General features: G+C 37.9%; 1 long non-coding RNA gene across 1 annotated transcript in view; it reads right to left on the bottom strand.

Moving 5' to 3' along the window:
- Window positions 1-13,633, bottom strand: part of LOC129348210 (uncharacterized) — a 29,433-nt gene extending 15,800 nt beyond the window's left edge. Inside the window, exons 1-2 of the long non-coding RNA XR_008600684.1 lie at window positions 13,560-13,633; window positions 8,603-8,684 (exon numbers count right to left, since the gene is read on the bottom strand). This is a non-coding gene — a long non-coding RNA (uncharacterized LOC129348210). The remainder of the gene's footprint in view (window positions 1-8,602; window positions 8,685-13,559) is intronic.
- Between the last annotated feature and the right edge of the window lie 12,439 nt (window positions 13,634-26,072).

Genomic DNA, 26,072 nt, shown 5'->3' with positions numbered 1-26,072 from the left:
AATCACCATTTCAAAACTGCATTTTGTGGGTTATCTCAACAACCTGTAACATTTAAGTATGAGAAGTCTGTAAAAACAGAAGATGTCTGTTGCAGAGGGCAAATACTTTTTTTACAGCACTGTACTAAATCTTTTTACTGACATAATATAGAGTAAAGAAGTCTGGATAGTGGTGTTTTCTTCTGATCTCCACAAACTGTCAAAATGTTTTTAAGAAGAGAAAAAAATAACATTATTTTTGGAAAAAAAGGTACCAATAAATACATGTAATTTTTACATCGTAAGTGGTTTCATTGCATTTTGAGAAAGTCTAGCTTTTTTTTTCCTTGTTCATCTCGATGCTAAGCTAAGCTAAGCTAAACACCTGCTTTCTATAGATTCAAATTTACCATACTGATGAATACAGTTGCGTTAATCATTTTTGCTTTCCTGACAGAAAAAGGTCGTGTATTTTCAAAAATCAATGAATTGTGAGAATATTCTCACTTAAATTTCCCCTAAAATTGGCCCAAGTTCAGAATTTTTTGACTGCATGTAAAACACAAAACAAAGACTAAAAAGCTCCATAGAGTCACTGATACATTTCTGTAATCTTATAACAAGCTTCTACTATCAAAATTGTGGGATTTTTTATGATATTTCTAAATGGAGTTCTTATACTAACAGTTTTATACTAATTGCTTGCTTTTATAGAATCATATTTCTAAAGTTTTACACTGTTTATGATGATGTTTTACACTGTCTATAAAGATGGAAAAATACTAAATAAGGGAGGTATGCAAGAGTGCAAAAATTCTAGGTGAAAAGTTATGATGGAGACTCTGTTTCAAGGTTGTGCTGGAGACTCTGTTCCACAGATAAGAACAACTGCTGAGGTTTCATCCTCCCCTACAAAGAGAGGGGAACCATCTTCATGGCTGTGAGGTTCGGAGCATCCAGATCAGGACAATAAGACGGCTGCTCATACGCAAAGGAGGGGGTGAGATGCACAGAAGACAACCAACCAGAAGAAAGACACACCCTGAATGCTTACGCACCTGTGAAACCAGATATAAGGCGGGGTCAGGGGAAGAACAGTGAGTCAGACTTGGTGAACTGACACGAACTCTGTTGTTGTCAGAGATAGAAGTTTGGACCCAGAGCTCTGTACTACATTCAATCTGTTGTTAAATAAACATGTTTAATGAGACCTAAATACCTTCTCCTATCGCGTCATTCAACGAATGCGCAGGAGTTATCTCACATAGTCTGTTTTCCTGGTAGAATGAGATTTTGCTCCAACAAAATGCATGTAAAAATTTGATCCATTCCTTTAAAAAAAAAAAAAAAAAAAAAAAAAAAGGTGAATAGGATTCATGTATTATCACAAGAAAATTCAGTAAGACTTTTGTGCAGGAAACTTAAGCGTGTGAAATCTGAAAATGTCCTGTTTGGCTGCCTCACAAAATGTGAAACGCTGGAAACTGTGGTTTGATTTCCTGCCTTGTCATTTCCCATGGAGCTCTTCAGAAAGGATTAGAAATGGTCTTGGGCCTGTTAACCTGGCAGGGGAGTGCGACTCATCTCCTCTGGCCTGCAGGATCAATCAGGTGAAAAATTACATGCACTCCAAGCATTCAGGAGTGTGTGTTTGAGGCACACATGTATGCAGCTTTGTGCATCATATTGTCCTCAAAAGCCCTTCAAGGCCCAAAAACTCCCTCCGAAATGACACCTAATTGGACCAAATGCACCTTGTGTTTGCTTTCCGTTCACTTTTTCCACATTTTAATTTTCAAATATTCACACAAGGATGCAGCTCCTGTCCCCAGCAGGCCACAGCAGATAACGTGAGACGAACACGTACACCAATATGTTCTGCGTGGCTGATCAGAAAACTAACTGGTGAGCAGCCCGAAGCAACGGCGATGCTCTCATTGTTATTCCGAGGCTGTGATGGTGTTTTATTATTTCTATTCTCAGCGGTGTAAAATGTGTGTTTATTGACTGTATTCTCACACGCAGAACAACAGAAAACAGAACCAAAAAATAAATAAAAAATGTCCCCGCAATAAATTTGACTCCAGGGCAAGAAGCACGCTCCAGAAAATAATTTATTTCCGTGATGTGGGAGCAGTTTGTTTCTGTTTCGCTCCCTTTTGCCTTTTTTCTAATGAGCAACATCATTCAGAGTTTTTTGTAAACATCTTTACCTTGAATGGCCGCAGCGAGAAGGTTTTCAAGGACTACTTTACACTCCCTGTGATTCTTATTAACAGCTGGGGTGTTGATTTAAGCCTGTCTCCCAAAAACTACGTTCCCACGCTGGAGGCAGAATACCTGAGTTCGCATCCTGTTTGCAATCATTCCAATCGCTGTTTTGCTCCTTTAAAAGCACAAAAACTATGGCAAGGCTTCAGAAAAATCTCACTTTAGTTGACTCTTTAACGATAGCTACTTGTCAGAAGCCTGTTCAAGTTAAGGCATCAAAATTACTGACAGTGAAGCACTAAAATAAATGCCAAATGTGTCAAAAAAAAAACAAAAAAAACAAACAAGCATAACCCTGCAAAAAATGTGTTCCCCTCCGAAATAAGTTCAGTTTACTTGTATAGGAATGTCATTTTCAGGAGACTGATCAGAGGGAGCTGTACGATGAAGTGATATTAGTGTGTTAGCAGGTATGATGAGCCTAAAGTCAGAGTTTTCAGTGTCAGGAAGGTCTTGCTAGATCTCCACATTAACTGATCCTGTGGAGGAGGTTCTGTTCAGAGTTTCAGATTTAGATAGACTGGAGAAGTGTCTGCCTTTAACAAAATCATTTCCTCGTCTTCTCCCCATCCCTCTCCCTTTCTACCCCTCTAACCCCTCTGCCTCTTCCGTCCCTCTCAACCCGTCCAGCCAGCAGCAGATGGTTCCCCCACATAAAGAGCCTGCTCGAGTTCTGCTCGAGGGTTCTTCCCTGTTAAAAGGATGTTTTTCTTGCCACTGTTGCCTTAGGGCTGCTCTGGGGGTTCAGGCATATTGGTTCTGGAAAGCATCTTGAGACAATCTGACCTGTAATTGGCGCTATATAAATAAAATTGAATTGATTTGAATTCATGAGCAATACAGATTCAAAAAGTCAGAAAATAGCTACAAAAGATGCAAAATGTATGTAAAAGGCCTACAAAATGATGACAAAAAGCCACAAAACAACAAAGCTATGAAATTACTATAAAAAAGTGCAAAATGTCAAGAAAAAGCCCCAAAATGCCAACAAAAAGATGCTATATGTACAAAATATGTACAAAAGGATTTTAAAAAATGACTACAAAAGCCATGAAATTACTACAAAAAGATGCAAAATGACAAGAAAAAGTCCTAAAATGACTACAAAAAGCCACAAAATGACTAAAACTATTATTATTATAATTATTATAAAGAGATTCAAAATGTCTAGACAAACTCCCAAAATGATGACAAAAACTGTAAGAAACGTCTCCCTTTAACCAAATCGTGTCCTGACTATTATTTATGAGAGCTACAGATTCTCAGCTGAAGGGAAAACGTTTTATCTGCAAACCTGTTGATCTGTATGTTACTAAAACCACCGAATGAAGCCATGTAGTTACAGTATCACACACTGTATGCATCGCGTTACCATGGAAACCAACGTATTCAGCTGGTGATACAGAAATCATATAAATATGCTTCTATGTTCGGTCCGTTTACTACAGAGAATATCCAATCAATAACATTAATTTGACTTTGATTTGGCAATAAAATAAATTGATTTCCTTCATTATGGGACCTAAATGTCAGACCTAAATGCACTTCAATATAATATCATGTTTAAATATATGAAGTTTAAAAGATTTATTGTGCGGCTGCATTGATCAGTAATATATTAATACACATTTCTACCAGCATTCCTGTCTTGCATCATTTGCAGTTGCAGCATTTTTTACCATCATACTCTTAACAACCTGTTGACTGAATCAGCTGCTCATCATTGTTTCATTTTGTGCAGAAGAAGATATGAACGCTCACAAGTTGATAAAGTGGGGCTTCAGTTTTTCTCGAGCCGATTTTCACTAAGAAAGCCTGGATACCTGCTTCATAGTACAGCCATCATTGATCCAGTCCCGTTATGATAAACAACCAGTTAAAGGATTGACTGTAGATACCACAGACAGCACATATCACGTGACACTTGGTGATGCAATGGAGTTGAGGCAGATCTGGAACAATATCCAGCTGCTAGTTGTGAGGAGTGAAGCTGTGAATGGAAATACAATCGATGTCTGGCTGTTACCGTTTTAACCTGCAGCGCCTCTACCACAGAAGTGTCACCAACCAACTTCCAAGTACCGTCACCGCTGCAGATACACAACTGCTGCATCTTTATAAACTGATGCACTGCAGCCATAATCATCAAACCAAAGCACAGCCATGATTACCATTAGTCCGTCTGTTGAACCAGGTCCTCTGGTTTTCCGTCTAAATGCAACCATCCAGACTCGTGCCTGAGCAGCTGAGGTGCACACACTTGTAATGAAGCATGATACTGTCTCACAATAGGATCAGCAGGGGAAATGCAAACATTATTGCGAGGTATTATTGCATGAAAGAAACTCTTAATGTATGAGAGCTTTGTATCTTATCTGCATCAAAGCTTCACATCGAAGTTTTATGAAAAATTTAAGCAATAATTAGCAGAAATGTCTGCACATAATGACACACTGTCCGTCCAACACTCACTACACCAGAAGGGGAAAAAAACACTCAATTAACCTGTGCAGCATAGAAATCGCTCTGCTTCTATCCCTCCAGGCAGAATGTCAGGAATAATGGCATGTGAAAAATGAACCTTTAGTAGAAGATGTTCATAACAGACAAGTCTAGTCTAGAGGTCCGAGTGGTGGCGTTTCAAAAACAAAACAAGTGCGGAGTGGCAGGAAATCAATGCTGTCAGATCAAGGCCAGCGTTTTATATGGAAAACAAGTGGTCCAACAAGACTTCAGTACAAGCAAGCTACAGACCAACTGAGGCTTGAAACAGCCGAAGATTAAACCAAAACATCAGCAAATATCGAACCAAACCAGAGCTAAAACATCCATGAACTTACAACAACGCTAAAAGGTCAGTGAATACTGGACAAACCAGAGCTAATGCACTGTTGTATTCTGGACATACAAGAAGACTAAAACACTCGCCAACATTCACACTAAAATGTGGCTCCACTCCAAAAACTCCACTGAATGGGGCAAAATCTGGCCAAGCAACCTGTATGAAAATGGAATAAAGTGACACTGAGCACTGCTAAAGTACTGCTAAAACACCAGTAAAATACCAGACTCAAACACCAGTGACTACTGGAGCAAACCAGGGCTAAAATACCAGCTAGTATTAGACTGAAACATCACTGAATATCTGACTAGTCAGAGTTGAATACGGGACTCTTGACCATATTTGTCTGATATTTTGCCTGTATGTTATTAAGTAAAACGTGTAAAATCTTGGGTCATAGGTAACATTAGTTTTTGAGTTAGAACTCTTCCAGTTGGGACATTATTGGAGTGGTTTCACCATCATATCTGCTCAATCCATGTTCAAATACTGGCCATAAAAAAAAATTGAGATATTTTTTTCTCATAAAGGGCCTTGGACTGAACCATACTCAACATTTTTAAGCTCCTATTGGTGCCAATCACACAGGAAAAACAATCGGCCCCTTAGGGTGAAAAAAAAAAAGTTTTATGGAATATCAGAAACATGGATTTTTTTTGACCAGATTTGCACCATCACACAACTGGTTTGTATCATTCTATCAAAGAAGGGTTGCACTACTGAAGATCTGCTGTACATATCAACAAACCTGTAAATTTTCAAGACTCTAATGTCATTATTTCTCATGTTATGGCTCTTCAAACAATGATCCACAGGTTGGCGTTCAACAACTAATGTCACCTAAGACCCCAGATTTTACAAATGGTCATCTCAGTCAATAATCACCACTTTAAAAAGAAAAATCATACAAATTGAATTGAATGTTGGACCAAACCATGGCGAAAATATCAATTAATAAACAGCCTTAAACCTGGCTGACAGCAACACATTCAAGTAATGGTTTAACATCCAGTTAAAGCACCACCAAAATAGTGCTAAAACACCAGATTGCTGGAGCTAAAACTAGACTGACGCAGTAACAATATTATAGAACTCTTCCAGTTGGGATACTATTGGAGTGGTTTCACCATCATATCGGCTCAATGTATCTTCAAATATTGGCCATCAATGCAAAAAAAGTATCAATTTTGATGTTTTTCTCAAAGTCTGCTTCTGATTGGCATGATACTCTTCATTTTTTAAGCTCCTACTGGTGTCTCCTATGGTGAAAAATAGCTGTTTGGAATACACAGAAACATTAAATTTGCACCATCATCCAACTGGTTTGTATTTTTCTATCAAAGCAGGGTTGCACCATTGAAAACCAGATATACATATCAACAAACCTGCAAAATTTCCAGACTCTAGTTTGATTATTTCTGAAGTTATGGCTCTTCAAACATTGATCCACAGATTGGAAATATGCAAAAGTTCAAAAACTACTGTCACCTATGAGCCCAGATTTTACACATGGTCATCTCGGTCAATAATCATCACTTTAAAAAGAAAAATCATTCAGATTGAACTGAACATTGGGCCAAACCATGGCTAAAATATCAATTAATACTGGCCTTAAACCTGGTCGACAACAACACATGCAAATAATGATTTAAAAACTGAAAACAAGCTAAAACACCAGTAAAACACCAGATTGCTGGAGCTAAAACACTGGTCAGCATTAGACTGAAGCAGAGCTGAACCATCATCACTGAGTCAGTGCTAAAACATCAGTGCACCAACAAGACACATAACGAATGACGGCTTACTTTTAAAGCACAGCATGATAAAGAGCAGCCACTGCAGAGCTCCGTCTCACTGTTTATGAGTGGTGACTCATGGCAGAGTTAAGATGCTGTCATTATTAGCTGCTGCGGAACCTCTCCACCTTGTCACCGTTACACAACTTAATGTGAAAGAGTCATTGTCAATATTTGAAGGTTTTCATCCTTCGGTGACACAGTGGTAGGATGGTTACCACTTATCACATTCTGCTCTCTTTTAACGCCGTTTGTGCAACATCTTTTTACGACACAGATTTTGAAGTCATAAAGGCCAAGTTGATTATTTACATTTAAACCACGAAGGTTTTTGCCTTTTGATTTTAATTGGTACAATTCAAGTCTTACACAACAATAGGCAGCTTTGCACTGGAAGAACTCGGGTCAAGATTTAAGGAATATTCTTTCTAATTGGTCCTTTCAGTAGCTTTGACTGGAACATTAAGTCTATCAAATCCTGACCCAAAGTAAATTTTCCCAACAAAACAGCCCAAAAAGAGGCTCTAAAAGGACGGTTCTTGCAGTCGGACTGTGCAGAAAGGTTTGGGTGGCTCTAAGATGGACTACAGTGGAAACGACTTAAAATGAGGTAAAATCCATTTGCTTTTTGTTCTTTGTTTGTCTAAAAATTAGGAGGTGCAAAATCAAAGTTGGGAAAACATCACTACTGTGGTTCCTCTAGCCTCCCCTAGATGTAAAAGATGGTATAATCCTGATTCTCACTGCTTGTACGGTCGACCATTCAGAACGAGCTGCTAATTCTCAGTCCACCTAATTTATTTACTTTAGGCAGCTGCTTCTGCTAAAAAAGTCAAAACTAAAGCTCACCAAAAGTTCTGCTCTTAGCTGCAAGAGTGAACACATGAGTCTTAATGCACTCCCAGCATCTGAGAGCATAAAGATCCAGTGGATTACTTTCATTTTTGATCGAAAATCACCAGTGATATCAGCTAATGTGCTTCAGTTTCACCTAAACTCAGCTTCCCTCCTGCTCTCTGTGCTCACACGTGCTGCATTCTAATGCAAATTATTCCTAATGAAGTCATTCTCGTGTGCACATTTTTCTATTTTCTTTTGTCAGACGATGCAACGAAACAGTGACTTGAAATGCAGTCGATTAAAAATACATTGTAGACAGTCATTTCTGAAATGCTACTGATTTCATAACCTCAACTTTGTCTGACAACTCACCAAACACGAGTTAACAAAATTTGTCAAAGTTTTTCCATGAAAAATAACAGAGTTAAAGCTACAAAAACTGAAAATAGCTGCAGTAAAATTAACCATTTTTGCATCTTTTGAACATGTAAGGTTAATTTGCTGGAAGGTTTGCTAAGTATTGGGCCTTTAATGTCTCAGGGCTACAAGCCCAAATTGAAGGGCAGATTCCAAGTTTCCTTTTGTTGGAAACCCAGAGTCGCAGCAGCAGCAGAGGAAGCTGCAACTCGCAGGACGGCAACACTAGCAGCTAAATCATGCAGGCGTGCTTCACTTCCTACTCCCTCAACTCTTCCTCCAGAGACGTCTGAGCAGCTCTGAAGAGAACTTTCTTCTGGGCAGAAGAACCGGTATCCTTGGAGCATCATCTGACTAAGCACTGAGTCACTGTGTGTGTTTGCATTGAGTAAACGCACAAGTGAGTAAAACTGAGATTCAGCTGAGCGTCTTCTGTCTTTTCTCCCTCGAATCTTACCTCTTTCTTTTCCCCCTCCTGCCATCTTCGTTTCGCTGCCTGGGTTCCCATCTTTTCTGCCACCTTGCTCTCCTGCTCTGGGCTGAAAACAAAATGAAAAATCACTCAAGTTAGCACCTGTTGATTTTGAAGTGTTTTCATCAGATAGAAGGAGGTGGTTTGTGTTTGAGAGACGCAGCAGTGAATTGTTTTAATCTCCCTCAGCTATAGCTGGCTGTTGTTTGGACTCTCACACCTTTACAGATTCACATCATGAAGGCTGCACGTGGTTAGAAGTCATATCTATCTGCATCGTCAGCACAGACAAAGAACGAGATGAACGTTTTTAGCAATGCAAGACGTTCATATGTATTCAGGACTGGGATCTTTTCCTTTCTCTGCCTTCATCCAGAGGAATCCTCTTCCTCAGTGTAGTGAAGGATGACAGCTCCACACTGCCGCTCTGAGTTGACAACAGCTCCGTTGCTTTAAATTCATTTTTCCTCCCACATGAAACTCTGAAACATGACCTCCTAATTAAATATGCCAATTGTCTCAGTAGCCTTGACATCAGGAGGTTTATCATTATTTCCTGGTTCAAAGGCTCAGGGCACCTTTTAACCTTTTCCTTTAACCATTTTTTTTCCTTCCCAGCAGCCATGACGTTTCCAGACTCACTGGCTTTTCTAGAACTCAAAGAAATCCCTCATTTACAGCATTAAAATCATTGGTGTTTTTGGAAGGAAAAAAAAAAACATTCTTAGATAAAGGGTGGATGACTCCAGCTTCGTCTGCTTATCCAGAGGAAAATCTTACTGCTTTAAGTTTGCTCTGATTCTTACTTTAATTTTCAATTTCCACTGATGTGTTTCTCACATTCTTCTTTTAAAATTCACCAGGAAATTCAGATGAGAAAGGAGGAGAACGATCATAGTAACAGGAGTCAAACTTGAAATTAAAAGATAATTCACAACATTTGACAAAATATTAGGAAGACATCTCAGTATTATATTTGTATAAATGTAGCTCAATTAAGGAAAAGAAAATGGAGCCAAGTATGACTTATGTTAAAATATGGCTGAAATGAGAATCACAATTTTGTCTCCCAAGCTATAGAGGAGCAAACTTTGAGCAGTGAGATTTTCTTCTGGTCAGTGTTTCCTTTTTTTTAGGGAAATGCTGCTTTTCAGTCTTTCTACATTTATTTTGTTTTTATAAATCATCATAGGTCCTGCATTGAAAATATTACTCAAGTATCATCACAAAAATGTACTGGTGACGATCAGATTTTCTATCATTAGATTATGGTGAATCATGCATTCACGTAAAAGCAGGATTTTACTGTTGTAGTTGGTTGAAGTGAAATTTATTTTGAACAGCAACTAATGATCATCTTCATTTTGGATTATTCTGTTGATTGCTTGGTTTGTAAAAATTCAGAAAACGGGCAGAAATATTCAAAAAACTATCGGAACATTTTCAACTGATTTCAGGAGTACATGTACAAACAGTTACAAATATATATCATTAGTTCTTCATATGCTTTGTGTGCAAAAAATGCATATTTTACTAATCTTAGAAACTAAAGATGTAGCAGCATTTTTTACCATCATATATTTCATATTCGTCATTGTTCTCCATTAAAACACCCTGTTGACTGAAGCAGCTGAACACCACTGGTTCATGCTAATGTGATCTTTCTCTCAGCAGTAGAAGCTAGATATTTAGCTGCTGTTACTGCTGACCAAGAGGACAAACTGACTGATGGAAAACAGTCCAAAGAATTAGTCTGATCCTGATAATATGAGGTAGAGTGAGACATTCAATCAAGGCTGACAATGGGATGAAAATATGAAAAATAGAAGAGAGGACACAGCTTTGTTCTACCTATTCTTTAGGAAAACTGTTGGATGATGTTAATTTCAGCGTTTCATGTGATTCACTGTTTTCTTCTTCTACCAGCTAAAAAGGTTTTGCTAACAGAGTTGTGGGAAACACGTTCAATGCATAATTATTATTTAAAATATTATGTTGATTTAAAAAAAATGTTCCCACAATTACAAGAGACATCAGTGGAAAAAGAAACAATACCAAAGAAAAGAAGATTTAAATGTCATTTTAACTGTTTTATTTGAGATTCAATTTGGTCATCAGTGGGTGGGACAAGAGAAAAATGGTATTTTAGTGGGAACTCCAGACTTATTTGGTATTTTAAAAATATGTTCAAACATTTTTTTCTCCTAGTTTTTCAGAATGTATCTCAGGACAAGTACATTTACACAACAACTGCATGTTTTAGTATTTTGTACATGGATTATTTGAAATTTGAAGTAAAATGTCCTCCAATTCTGGAATGACCCTTTGTCAAGCCGACTCACACAAAGAAATCCTGCATGTGTTGATTTATCGTTATTAGCATGTTAGCATTTAGCTCTAAAGTGCAGCATCACAGAGCAGCTGGCAAAGCTCTGGTTTTAACTGATATGAACATAAAAAGTCCACAAAATGTGCATGCTGAGAGAGTTTCACATCAACGTGGGAAGCAGCAGTAGCCAGGATGAAAAAAGCTGAAGTGATTCAAAAAAGGCGTTGCTCAGGAGGTGTTACTGAGAAAATTCTTCATAAGAGGAGATTTTGTGCCTTTGAACAAAGTTAGAGTGAATGTACAACAAGAATAAATCCTCTAATCTCTGTGCTCCTGCAGTAATTTATATTTTTTTGAGCTATTTTAAGCATTTTTCTTCAACCCTTTATTATTCTTCCCCTCTTTTGTCTCTAATACTACTTATTGCCTATTCTCCACTCCTTTTATATAGATTACAGCTTTATTACCCCATTTGTCTCTTTACTTTTCTGCCTAATCTTCCCATTTCACTTCAATCTTCCTCACATTCCTCATTTTCTTCCCTCCAATGCTCCACTCTGGTGCCACTTATTCCTCTGCACTTTAAACCAACTCTCCACTACGCCGGTCAGTCGGCTTGAAATTTTTATTATCGATGCTGCGAAAACAGGAAAAAACCTCCCAAGGGGTTCGGATTCAATTTAGCTCAGCCGACAAAGGCCAGATGGATATCGTTTAATTTCAGATGCTTCAGGAATTTCTCTCATGTTCCTGGAGTTTCCTTTTAAGAAGAGCCAAGACTTCCAGAATGAGCAATTATATCAAACACAGACACAAAAATAAATAAATAAAAACAGATTCATGCAGATATTTGATCCAGATCTGATCTGTTGTTTGTCGTGGAGGTAAATAATTCGATGTCCACCTGGTTCTCTCACTGATTAACAAAAAAAATCTTTTCAAAATATATTTTTTTCCCTTCCCTAATTTTAATATTTCTAATGCAGTAAAATATAGACGTGACATTTTGTACTGTAACTTGTCCTCCTTTTAATAGCATTTGTCTAAAAATGTGTCCTATATTGAAACCAGATCAGGGTTTTATTGACTTAAATGAGCCCCAACACAATACTAATCATCATCAGTCTGCATATAGTAAACATTCTGTGTCTGTTCTGCATAGTTTGGCAGAAATCTGTGCATTTTCCTGTCATTTTTGACTGTTTGATAGGTAAGAATATCTATTATGCTTTGTAAATTAACAGGACTGCTATAAAATGTGCATTTTTTCACCTTAATTATTGTCATTGTGGTGCCAAAAAAACTTATCTATGCAGGAAAAATTCTACAAAGCAAGATCAACCTATTTTATTACCTTATTTTATATTGGTACCTTATTACCTCTGAGCAATAACACACTATTTATTACACTGTATGCTTAGGATTTATTTTCTCAGAAATTGCAGATTTTATATTTATGCTTATATCATGTGTACATATGTTAATTTTTTTAGGAAATATTTTTTATTCATGTTTATATTTTTAGGACATGTTTTTCTACTTTAGTTTATATTTTCAGGAGATATTTTTCTACTTTTGTTTATATTTTTAGGTGAATTTTTTCTACTGTTCTTTATTTTTACTCATAATTTTCTAGTTATGTATATATTTTTATGTCATATTTTTCTACTTATGTTGGTATTTTTAGATGAATTTTTTTCTACCTATGTTTATATTTTTAGGTCATATTTTTCTACTTTTGTTTATATTTTTAGGTCATATTTTTCTACTTTTGTTTATATTTTTAGGTCATATTTTTCTACTTTTGTTTATATTTTTAGGTCATATTTTTCTACTTTTGTTTGTATTTTTAGGACATATTTTTCTACTTTTGTTTATATTTTTAGGTCATATTTTTCTACTTATGTTTATATTTTTAGGTCATATTTTTCTACTTTTGTTTATATTTTTAGGTCATATTTTTCTACTTTTGTTTATATTTTTAGGTCATATTTTTCTACTTTTGTTTGTATTTTTAGGTCATATTTTTCTACTTTTGTTTGTGTTTTTAGGACATATTTTTCAATTTTCTGCTTCCTCTTCTGTTTTGGAAAAGCTGCCTTTGCATTTTGTATTTGGTTCTTCTTCAGACAAACAGGTGGAGCGTGTTCAGTTAGCCAATAAAACCACAATAATGGTGGAAAAGCCAGGTGGAACTCAACCACAATTATCCTTTATCCACAAAAAAATCTGAATTAAACAAAGCTCCTAAAGACACAAATTTTCAGACAGTACAAATCTGAACTTTTCCATCTACAAAAGCAAAGTCACGCAAAGCAGTTTGGAGTTTCTGAATCAAAAAAAAAAAAAAGGCCAAAAAAAAAAGATCTGTAATTTTTATTATAATAAGATTCCTGAAGGACCAGGTTCTCCACAGATTTGGGGAAAAACTCTGCATTTCTTAGAAGCATTAGAAAAACTAACACAGGTTTGCATGATATGATGAATTAATTTCACTTTACCAATTACGAGTTACTTTTATTTAACAGGAACAATAATTGGCCGCTTTACCGGGAGGTAATGTTCGACTAAACAGAACGCTAATGAACAAAAACCAGATGTTTCTGGACTCACAGGTTGTTGTCAGTCTTGGAGGAAGTGTCTTTGGTCCAGGAGAAGAAGCTGGAGCTTCACTGTCACCATCTGAGCTGCTAATCAGCAGCTGCAGCTGATGAACTCCTCATTAAACTCCTCGTTAACACACCTGCACACTCACCTGTTCAAACACAGCAGCTCGTCCAATCAGCATCTGATTTACACTGCTGCTGGGAAACTTGCACCACATGGACAATGTTGTTCTACTCATGGTTATATTTTCAGGGCATATTTTTCTATTTTTGTTTAGATAGTTTGACATATTTTTCTACCCATTTATATTTTTATGACATATTTTTCTACTTTTATTTAGACATTTTTATGACATTTTTCTACTTTTGTTTAGATATTTTTATGACATTTTTCTACATTTGTTTAGATATTTTTAGGACATATTTTTCTACTGTTATTTAGATATTTTTATGACATTTTTCTACTTTTGTTTAGATATTTTTAGGACATATTTTTCTACTGTTATTTAGATATTTTTATGACATTTTTCTACTTTTGTTTAGATATTTTTAGGACATATTTTTCTACTGTTATTTAGATATTTTTATGACATTTTTCTACTTTTGTTTAGATATTTTTAGGACATATTTTTCTACTTATTTTTCTATTTATGTTTGAATTTTTAGGACAGATTTTCTGCTTATTTTTCTATTTATGTTTGCATTTTTAGGACAGATTTTTCTACTCGTGTTTATATTTTTAGGGCAGTTTTTTTTTTTAATTTAACTGATGCTCATCTATATATACTATACTTTTATGTTTTTTTAAGACTTTGAATGAGTGTAACCGTAACATAAGAGGATCAGTAAAGTATTTCTGATTCTGATGATAATAAAAATAAAAAACATTTGTCTTAAAGACACTTTTTAAAACGTAGAGAGTGACTCAAAGGGGGAAAATCTGATTAAAAAAATAATTCTGCCCTATAAAATTAAATGAAATCAGTGCACTAAAGAAGTCCCAGACTACAAATAGATTTGCATCAATCATTTCAGTTTAAGAAGCAAATTATTTTTGGGATCTATTTCTATTTATGTAGCCATGTTATATGATAACACTGAGGAGAGACAGAAAAAAAGAGAAAAGAAAGCCAGGAATTAAACTGCAGACTAGCTGCTTTAAATTTATTGATATTAACTGTGAGGAACACTTTGTGACACTATAAATTAGACCTTTCTACTTGTAGTTTCCCTGTAAATTTCAGTCACAGCAGGATTTTTCACGTCCGACATGTTAAAATTCCTTCTCGAAGGCAGATTTTTCTCTCATCACAAGCTGCTTACATCACCCTGCATTACAAAGGATCAACATTTCTGCCTCATTTCCACGACGAGCGGCTGATAAGTGTGAAACCTGTCTGTTTAAATATCGGTTTAAGTGAGGAAATTAAATTCTGGATTAGGGATTCAGTCCTTTCTTTGCTTCATTCATCCCTCGTCTTCATCCAGTAATCTTCTCCTCCTCCTTTTAAAGACCAGACGGCTGAAATCATCCCGTTCCTCTGCAGAAAAGCTTGTTCTTCCCACCAAATTTAGCGATTTATCCAAACTGTCTGTCACTCCCGTCTCTGCCTTCACCTCCTTCTTCTATTTTCAAGCCTTAAAACTGCAGATTTGACTTTATAATCCTTTGATTATTCTCTAAAATATGCACTCTAACATCTTAATTTAGCCTCAATTCTCCTTAAAACCTAAAATAAGAAAATGACATATGAGATGCAGGAAAATTTTAAGAAATGACAGCAAAATTTGCATTAGTATATATTTTAAGTGGAGTTTTATTACATTGATCACCTTAAATGCTGCCATGACTTCTCTGTATGATGTAGAATCACATTTTTCTTAAAAAAAAAAAAAAAAAAGAAAAAAAGCATTAATTCACTTTATCATGAGATTTCTGTTACAGAAAACATTTTATTTGATAGTAATTATAGTTAAAATGAAAACACAACAACTGATAGTGAAGCTGGTCAGCTTTTAATGTGAATTTTTTACATTTATAAAGAAACTACTAAAATCTTTCCAGTGAAATTTCAATTTTGCTTTTTTTTTGCCTCTGAATTTCAATTTTCTCTTTCCTCTCCAGTCATAATCATTTGCAAAGAAAGATCTTATTCACCTTTCTTCTTTCTTTCTGTGTAAACTTCCTGTTAGTAAAATTTATTGTGGTTCAAAGAGATTAAAAATGAAAAATGCAGTAGTTTTACTGCACAGTTTGCTCTTATGGCTTCTGCAGGTTTTTAAGAAACTTTGGTCATATTTTTCTGCTACGTTTATATTTGTAGGACGCATTTGTGTACTTATTTTTAGGACACTGCGTACTACTTACTGCATTCCAAGTTGCACATTTCTTCTTTTTACTTCCAGTGCAGCTGTCTTTATAAAGGACGTACCGTTGCTTCCAGTATACATACAACTACGTCACTATAATGCAGCTATCCTCTGTGGTCTGCAGTGCTAGATAAGATGTCTTCCCAAAAAACTGTGCAGAGGATTGTGGGTAAGAATGGCCATAACAGCATTATGGCTTGCAAGCTGCAAAATGTGACCCTGGCTGTATGACATGGTAGTATCAGTGCTGGAACTCACCCAATGTTTATGGTTGTCAAACTCGCATGAGGTCCATCTAAGAGCACATTTTCAATTTCTCCAACACTGCAGACAAAAAAAAGCATCCTGCATTCACTTCACACACATCACAGAACATTTATGGGATGTGTTTTAAAGCCAGACTGGAGCTCTGAGGTTCCTTTCTGGTTCCTTTGCTACTCACTGGAGGTTTCGCACTTCAGTCGTGGTGACCTGAGGGCGTCGCATTGTTCCATAAACATGCGCCTGCTCAGGTTCACCGTGTGTTCGTTGTGAGATTGTTTTCTCCACTCTACTAACCCAAAGGCTGCTTTGCCTTTGCTGTGACACCCACGCATTATTTACTTCTTCTAAGAGCAAGCAGACGATTCCGACGGTTATTTTTGGGAACTGGCTTGCAGTTCGGATCATCACACACTCAGCCACAGTCATTCGGCTTCACTGAATGAGCATCCGAAACAAAACAAAAAAAAAACACCGGTCTCAAGCATAGACGCCAGAAAATTCTGAGGATAGTGGCACAAAAACATCGACAGGACTTCATAACACAGCACAGGTAGCAATGAAAAGCTGTTTGAGGCTGGTAAACATGATGGACGAGGACAAAATTGGTCTGCAAATACAGTAAAATCTATTGCTAATGAGTTGGGTTCTTTATTGTTTCCATGTTATTCTGTTCCAATAGAAGCCTTCCACTGCATTTGCTTTCAGCGGTCATTTCCTCAACTCGTCCCTGTTCCAAATCGCCCAATCAAAAGAAGCCAGTGATAAAAAAAAATTAAAATCCCTGCTCTGTGGATCAGTCACTTGTGGATTTATTCATTTCAATGAACTTTCCCGTTTTTGTTGATTTCACAGCGACGCTCCCTTTGACATCCAGCATTCCCAATCGACTTCCTGCTGGATGCCACCGGCTTTTCATTCCTCCGTCCATATGTCACCATCTCGTCACGTTTCAGGCAAAAAGCAGCAAACGTTGGGTGAAGGAAGATAAGCGAAAAACATTCATGGATGCAGATAGAGATGAAAAGCGGAGAGAAAACATCACATCATCCATCCCATGCTCTGAAAGACACGCTGGTTCCTTTCAGCCACCTGATGTATATTCAGTCCTGACAGATACTGAAGGCCACCGTGTCTTGGAGTAATGGAAGAGAAGACCTCTCTGAAATATGGTGCTTTGTTGAGTCTGAAAAATGCAATTCAGGCCTGTCAGCAGCGCGTTTATGCAGCATAATAACAGTGACCAAACTCTGGGAGAAGCTTAACAGGAACCATATGGATGGTTTCCTGCAGGCTGTGGTGGAACTTATGAGAAAAAGATTGAAAACAAGGAGACGAGCACATGCTTTCCTTGTGATAAATTACTGGAGGTACTCCTATCTGTGGTACTAATACAAGATGATGAATAATTACAGAGAACAGGCAGCTAAATGGATATGAAAAGGCAATCTTCCACCAATGAAAAGCAGGTTTAGGGTTGGTTTAACTTGAAAACTTTCTAAGAAGTGATATTTTATTCCACAGATGAGAAAGGGACTTACAAATCACTGTATACATATGTTCAAACTACTCTGCCTTACCGAATGTAAACTGCATGTTTAGGTCAACCATTGGGGGTTTATTTTCACATGGTTGTTAGGTCCTCATGAACTAGGGGATGAGGGGAGTAACAAAGAAACCAGCGGTTATTGGTGCGGTGAAGCAATTTATTGCTTCGTGAAGTTTTTAACAAAGCAAAGCTGATAATGCAAAGAAAACAGGGCTGGTGGGTGTTGCTAAATCAAAGAACCAAACAAAACCAAACGAAGGCCGTATATGTGTTTTAAGGCACTTGTTTGAGGAGTTTCTTTTGTTGGTTGTGGGTGTTGCTACAGTGTTTAAGATTGGAAAAGGAGTTTAGTTGTTTCTGTTGGCCTTTGGTTTTATTTGGTTCTTTGATTTAGCAACATCCACCAGCCCCGTTTTCTTTGTATTGTCACATTTGCTTTGCTAAATACGTCTCTAAGCAATAAATTGCTTTAATAAATATATTAATATATTAATTAATAAATTGCTGGTTTCTTTGTTACTCTCCTTATCCCCTAGTTCGTAGGACGTAACAGCAATTGAATTTCATCAGTTTCTTAAATATACACTACCGTTCAAAAGTTCATGTTTTCCATGAAAACTCACACTTTTATCCATGTGCTAACATAACTGCACAAGGGTTTTCTAATCATCAATGAGCCTTTCAACACCATTAGCTAACACAATGTAGCATTAGAACACAGGAGTGATGGTTGCTGGAAATGTTCCTCTGTACCTCTATGGAGATATTCCATTAAAAATCAGCTGTTTCCAGCTAGAATAGTCATTTACCACATTAACAATGTCTACACTGGATTCATCATTCATTTAATGTTACCTTCATTGAAAAAAAAGTTTTTCTTTCAAAAATAAGGACATTTCTCAGTGGCCCGAAACTTTTGAAGTACTGTGTGTTCTGAGATTGTAGACATGATTTAGAATTATGAGAATGAATAATGTCCCCATCTGTTTTCCATTTATTGCTTCTTCAATTTAAAGTCCCTAGTGAAATGTTTGTTTCATTATAATACGAATAAGACAGTCAAGCTGTCTGTCAGTTTACTCTGTATATACTGAAATGGTGGTCACAAAGTTTTCATTGGTCTTTCTGGTCATGATAATCCTGCCACTAGTCCCTGACGGAAGAGGTTCTTGGTTCTAGAAGAGCAAAATACAAAACAATTGTTTGAAATTCGAAACCAGCAACTGCCTTCGTAGAAAAGTGAACCACCTCTCAGAGTTACTTGAGAAAAGCAGATATTGATAAGGAGGTCGGCTGTTTGGAAACGCTGCACCCAGTGTGGTTCTGAATTGGTTGCTGAGAGGGAAAATGTTAGAAGACTGGAGTGAAGAATGTAAAAAGGCAGATAAAACTGGTGAATGGCCTTTAAATTACTGGAGCTCAACTTTTCCTGCAAATGATGAAGTGCAAAAAGCCCAGAGTCAAGTAAGTAAGAGGGGTAAAAACCTGTGCAAATCTTTGAAGACGGCTGGAGCTGAGGCTGCAGGATCCAACAAAGAAAAGTGAGAAATGACGGTAAAAGAATTTGTTCGGCTGCACAGCTGAAACAACCTTTCAGAAGCAGTTACAATAGAAGCGGCGGGAAACGAGCAGAAGTACTCTGGCTCAGTAAAGGGAGGCGGCAATAACAGAAGACTTGATTCATGTTAAATTTAGTTCAGAGGAAGGAACAGAGTGCAGGTGAAGCTCAGAAATACTTCTCCCCAAGGAGGCCCCAGCACATTGAAGCATTTTACAGACAAATGTGTGCATGGAATAACCTGGGTAAAATACTGAAATGACTACAGAACTGGAGGGGAAACGCAGAGAAGATTCCACTCTACAACTCCAACGGCTCCCTCAAGTGACTTCAAAAGGAAAAATAACTTGGTTCTAAGTACTTTTCTGCACCCTAATCAATGAGTTCGATCAGGTCATTCAGTGGCCATTAACATATTCTTGCAGCGTATTCTGTGCATCTCCAGCTGGAAGGGAAACGATTTCAGAATGTCTCATGCAAAAGTAGTCAGAGGAACAAATTGTCCACTTGAGATCATCGGAAGCCGATGAAGAGCTAAACCATCCCCCCACCCCTCAGACACTCTTTGCTGCCATGGCAACGAGCTCTGTCATCCATATGTCTGCTCAGAAATATGTTGTATTCTGTTCTGTATTCAGTCTTTATCAGCTGGTGTTGGACACCAACATATACACCAACAAACGGTTAAAATGCCTGAGGAACACTTGAATTGCTACTTAAAATGTACAATTCTGACATTTAAACAAGCCATAAAAACGTTAAGATTGGGAGCTTTTGAAATGAACTAATGTTTTCTCAGTTACAGCATCAAAATGAATTAAAGTTCTCAAGTAAAGCTGCAGTTAGAATATCAGTCCTTCAACTGTAAGCACTGAAAAAAATCTTAAACATACAGGGATGAAAGTTTAAATGTCAGCAACAAGAGTGACCAACTGTAGAAGTCCACGAGGCCAGCTGAACTGCTGTTTGAGGTGGAAGTGATAGCAGTGCAAGAGTCATTTTACACGTTAGTGCTAAGTTTAAAATGTGAAGTCAAGTGTGAGCAGCTTAAAAATTTAGACTGTCAAAGTGTAAGGAATAAATAAAGTTGAAACGAGTTGATAGCAATGGTCTCCCCTCGCAATAATAATGATGAATTATTTTGGTGGAACATTTGCATGCATGGAGGTGGCACTATAATTAAAATGGCTAATTCACTCTAGCAGGACTGTCTCTCTGCAAGATCTAAATCCTCAGTAAAATTGGAAATTGTTAATGTGGTAGGCTGCTAGCCCCAAGGTTGTTGTTATTTCCTGTTGCAAAGTGGATTTTTTAAATGGTAATATGTAAAGAGTGCCTGAAATGTTGTCTAGTGGTACGTTTACACCTGTAGTCTACATCTGGTGAGTCAGACTAGTTGAAGTTTAAGCCATCAGAAAAGTGGAAGATGGGTATTGATTTAAAAAAACAACAACTTAGAGACTTCTAAGCCTTAAAGCATTAAACAGGGATATAGCTGATGTGAATGCTCAAAGCAAGGTAAGTGCATTTACAAAAACAAGATATAAACAGTTTTGCAAAAGCACGGCAATGAGTTTAAGTTTTTCAGTATTGAATTATGGGTAATTCAGTTTGACTTTTTTGGCAAGAATTTACAAAAAAAAACAAAGACCATTATATCAAAGTGAAAACAATGTAAATTATTTAGACATAAAAAAAATTTAAGTACATGATAAGACAGGTATTCATATTGTTAAAGACACTGAGGTAGTTCAACAATGGTGAAGCCAGTTAGTTATAGAAGATACAAAATTAATGAAAATTACATCATGTCACTGACATTGTAGAAATCTGTATTCAGTGTCACCTGATTTATAAGATCTTGTCAAACATGGAGAAGACCTTATGAATCAGTTGAACTGTAGGCTGTCAAGAGTTACAGTGGGGGGAAAAAGAAGGGTATTAACTAGAAGACGAAAGAAACAGCTATACAAGTTGTTGTGCAAGAACTGAAAGGAGTCGAAGTGTCGATTCCTGAAGAAATCAAAGCATCATCTGAAGGTTTGACACTAAAAGAAACTAATAAATCAATTGAAAAATCAGCAATCAAGAGTTACAGTGGAAGAAGGAGGGTATCAACTAAAAGGAAGAAGAAACAGAGTGATAACAGTTGCTGTGCAAGCACTGAAAAGAGCTGAAGCGTAGGTTCCTGAAGAAGTTGAAGCATCATCTGAAGGTTAAACATTGAGGAACTAGTCAGTTGAAAAGTCAGTGATTCATGGACAGACAGCAGCAAAATAGGTGTATTTACTAAAATGAGTCATAAACAGACTCAATGCAGCTGAAGTGTCAGTGAAATATTCGCAGCTAAAAGAGGTACAGTCCAAGTGGAATGGCCCAAAAAATGTTCTAAAAGAAGTTGAACTGTTGTTGAAGCAATAGAAAATGAAGCACCGGTTCAATAAAAGAAGCTCTGAAAGGAGATGAAGTGTCTTAAAGCCTGTTTTACAGTGTCTGCCTTCCTCCTGTCTCATTATCCCATGCCCTGCTAACTTTTCTTTTTACAATCTCTTATGTCTAATGCTTTTAATTTGCTGTTACACACTCCGTACTGTATGAAATATTAAAATAGTAAGCGTGCACAGCTGGAAACAACAATGTAATGCTGCGTCAGTGGGATTTAATGACGGTAGTACGAGCAGACAGCAGGAAGTTCCAGCTGCCATCTGTGATCAACATGAAAGTGCAGCGTTTAAAGAACAAGACACCCCTTCAGTAAACCCAAGTATAAAACACACCTGAGAATACACAAAGCAAAGCAGGAAATACACTGAAGCATCTTCTGTAAAACCATCGCTGGGTTACCATTGGTCAGAAAGTGAGACATTTTTACTGTCTTTATTCTATTTATTATCCCTTCTGGTCTCTCTGTAATCTTTTTTCACCCACTAAGAAGTCTTAAAGTGACCTTTTAAGATATTGTTAAATTTTTAAACGCACTCACAGCAGAGTCTCTGATGATACGTTCATTGGCTCTGCAGCTCCGACTGCTGCATCCATATTCATACGGCCTGTTTTGGTTCTCCAACACAATCACTGGGAGCAACAACAGCCAAATCCAAGGAGCTCCATTGTTTTTGGCTCATCTATTTTCTCGCCGTCTTTCCACTCACAATCCCTCTTTGTTTTTTTCCTCGGACAGGGTGAGGCTGCCCTTTCTACTCCGTCCAGCTGGGGGGAATGCTAATGGCAAGGCGGCGAGGCCAAGACAATTAGCCAAACGTAAAGCCGGCAAACGTCAGCGGGCCCAAAACACACCGTGTATCAGTGAGCAACAGGACAACACGCACTGAAACACATGCACACAAAAAAACGGACAATTGGTGGCATCTAGCTTTTGTTTCGCAAGCGTGATGTTCAGTCTAAGAAGGGAAAATAGAAACAGAGGTAGAGGCGGAATGAGAAACAGGAAGGTTGCCGATGCCAAATTGGACTGAGTCACTCCTACAGAAACTGCAGAATTAAAATGTATGAATGTAAGAAATCATGATTTGCAACAGATGGCAACACCATTTATTTGGTTCCAACCTGCAGCCACAACACCTCTTAGAATTCCTGCCTGAGCTCGAGATTTATCCCAAATACATCTCTATATGGATAAAAAAAGGTCTCGGATCGAACTAATCAAAACTTAAAGTGAAAGAACAAGACGGTGTTTATCCACTAAACACTGCAGGTCAGTAGAGGAATACTGCTCCAGACTGGTTCATTAAAAGTAAAGAGCAGCACATTAAGGGACATAATTATCCAAACATGAAGATGCATGCTCTATTGAATTGAACAGGGCCCCATTCTGAGACAGCTCTCTTCATGAATTCATGCTTTTCACACCAGTGGAAATGTGCCACTTGAAGCCTGTTTGTCACTGTGAATTCACTGACAGCAACTTGAACAGATGCACTGATCTCCTCTGAGCCGGTGACTATCTCGTGGTCATTTTTTTCAGGCTGGCATGTGCAGCCTTGAGTGGGCACAGCTTCAGGCTTATTTGAATCTGTTTGACTATTTGGCTCATGGCTCTGGAAGGAGAGTGGGATACTGCGAGCTGAGGGGGAATTTATCCGGAGCCAGGCGAACTTATGACTCTGCTTGCAGTTTGAAGTTTGAATACCAATACTTTGCTTATCTGAGCTCAATTTTCAGATACTGGAGGGATCAAGTTACCTTCCTTTAAGCCTCAAACTGCACTGCAGAAACATATTCACAACTTCACGCGACTGTGCATAAGAAGTGGGGAAAAAGGAAAATCCCATGAAAGCCCAAGTATCCCTTTTAGTCTCCCGCTCGGTTAAGAAATCTTGAACAGCAGCTGCAACTCAGAAGTGAGAACTAAAGGCTGCAAAAGCTGCGAGTCCTCAGCCAGCTCCTTGTGATTGTGCAGCGCTAACAGAGTGGAAGCCCGTTTCCCAGCCCTCCGCCGATCAATAGTTCATATGCAGTTTGGCAGTGCCAGTTTCGATGCCTATCTGCCCGGCCCAGTGGGCACTATCTGCACCAGCACACTTTAATCAGCCTGAGATATTGGGTTCTGTGGCTCAGAGCGAGCTGAGGGAATGAATGCACGCACACACAATGCAGCCCCATCAATCACTTTAATTGATCGAGTGGATAACAGAGGAAAGAATGGGCTCAGGAGGAGCAGCTGTGTGTTTGTACAAGATGATGGTCACTGAATTGAATTGGCAGGGATCCACATACTGCACATAAGTGAGCATTTGATGTGCTAACAACGGCACATTTATGACTGAGTCATGGTCACTAAATTTATTCCGGCCTCCTGTAATTACTCCTTTTTCAATCTGTTTGAGACTTATTTCTACAAGGAAAATAAACGAAAGGCTCTGCACGAGGTCCAGATGGTTGCTGGTTTGACGAAAATCTGCAGGTAACAAAAGTGGACTCAAACATCTCATCCTTGAAGAAGACGGTAAAAAAAATACCTCAAGTCCTTCAAATCTCCTAGAAAACACACAGCAGGGCCCATGTGCTGCTTTGCATTCTAATGTTTTTATTACCTTGAATAACCTGCAATTCAAGCAGAGGTACAGGTGGAGTTTGCCAACAGAAACAAAGAAAGAAGAAAAGCACTCAGAGCGCAGTACTCCACCAAGGCTGCTCAGTCGTATCATGAAATTGTGAAAAAACTTGTGGCAGAAATCACGGCAACGTAGAATGTGGCCATTTAATATAGATGCACCCACAAACAAAATGACCTTGCGCTGAGTACAGGTGTGTGTTATGCATGTGTACGTTATGTACGAATACCGAATTGTGAGACCTAGCTATGTAGTGGGCGGCGGGAATTGATGGGACTTGGAAACACCCCCACAATTTAATCAATTGCTCCTTGTATGATTTCTGATGGACAAGTCCTGGTAAGTCCACAGCGATGGATTTGTAGTAGGATCACAATCATGTGTTTGGCAGCTGATGTAGTGTTTACTTGTGATGCCCTGCCACTATCTTGCAATGATACCGAAATTTTTAAACAAATCCGTGGATCCAGACTCTAAGCTGCATCACTGCCAAAATCTAATCACTTGGTCCTTGTGTCATTTCTGACCTTCCCTGAAAATTTCATGCAAATCCGTTCATCTGTTTTTGACTAATGTTGTGCTCCAACAGACGAACACACAAACAGACGGACCAACGTATGCCGATTGTCACACAACTCTGCTGTGTTCCTTGGTGGAGTAAAAAGGTTCTTCCTAGAATCAATATCTTTTAGCTGCAGTTCAGCATCAATGACCACGATGCAATGAAATGATGGGTTCTTGAGCAAAAACAAAGACTCGCTCCACTGTGATCATTTAGATATAAAATGTGGAAGTTATTTAGGGGAATGTGGGTGACTAGTATTTTAAGATCAAACATGAGGATTTGGAGCTAATAAATGGTTTTCAGCACTCAAGAAAAGTGCTTGACAAGAGAAAGTTCTCAAACGTGAGGTCCGCCGTGGTCCACAGTGACTGTTTGAGCTGAGCCAGTCTCTCCCAGCTTCATCTAACGACACCGAATCAATTTCCACAGCTTCCCTCTCTGCTGCAGGCTGTCACTTCACCACCACGACTCTCTGCAGCAGCAGAGCGGTCATCTCATCGATCGGCACAAATCTCCACTCCGGCTGATGATCACGGTCTGAAGGTTCAGGCAGGAAGACTCAAGGGGATAATGAGCATCTCTGAGACCAAAGTCTGGGACTGAAACTTATTAAAATCAATTGTACCGACATGTACAGTAACAGGCAGTAAAAGCAGAGTTATTTGTTGGTCTGAGCAGTTTTTTTTTTTTTTTTAATTTACATCAATTTCCAAGGTTTAATGTGTAGATGTTGAGGCTCTGTGGCGTTAAAACCATCTGTTGCATGAGTGTCTGGCCAAGTCTCAGTCGACACCTTAAGGCTTCCACTAAACACTTACATTAATACACATCATGTGCAAAACAAACAACAACAAAAAAAGTAGCGGCTTGCATGCCAAAAAGGTAAAGTAAGCATCTCTAATTCTCTGTGTCCAATCTGGAAAGAAAATCCAGTGTTGGTACACAACAGTGGCTCGGATTGATGACCAAAAACTATTCTACATTTGTGCACAGGATGTGACAGTAATTCTGGCACATGCTAACGGTTTAAATTTCAGCAATCAATCCCCAGACGTCACCTCACATCCAAACACTGAATGTTGGTTTAGAAAATCACTGCTATAATCTTGCCACAACCACTGAGAAATGTCCCTTTAAATCTT

Source organism: Amphiprion ocellaris, chromosome 23, assembly GCF_022539595.1.
Source record: "Amphiprion ocellaris isolate individual 3 ecotype Okinawa chromosome 23, ASM2253959v1, whole genome shotgun sequence".
In the NCBI taxonomy this organism is placed as follows: domain Eukaryota; kingdom Metazoa; phylum Chordata; class Actinopteri; family Pomacentridae; genus Amphiprion; species Amphiprion ocellaris.
Note: the sequence above shows the minus strand (reverse complement) of the source record. Positions and strands in the feature narration are given on the sequence as shown.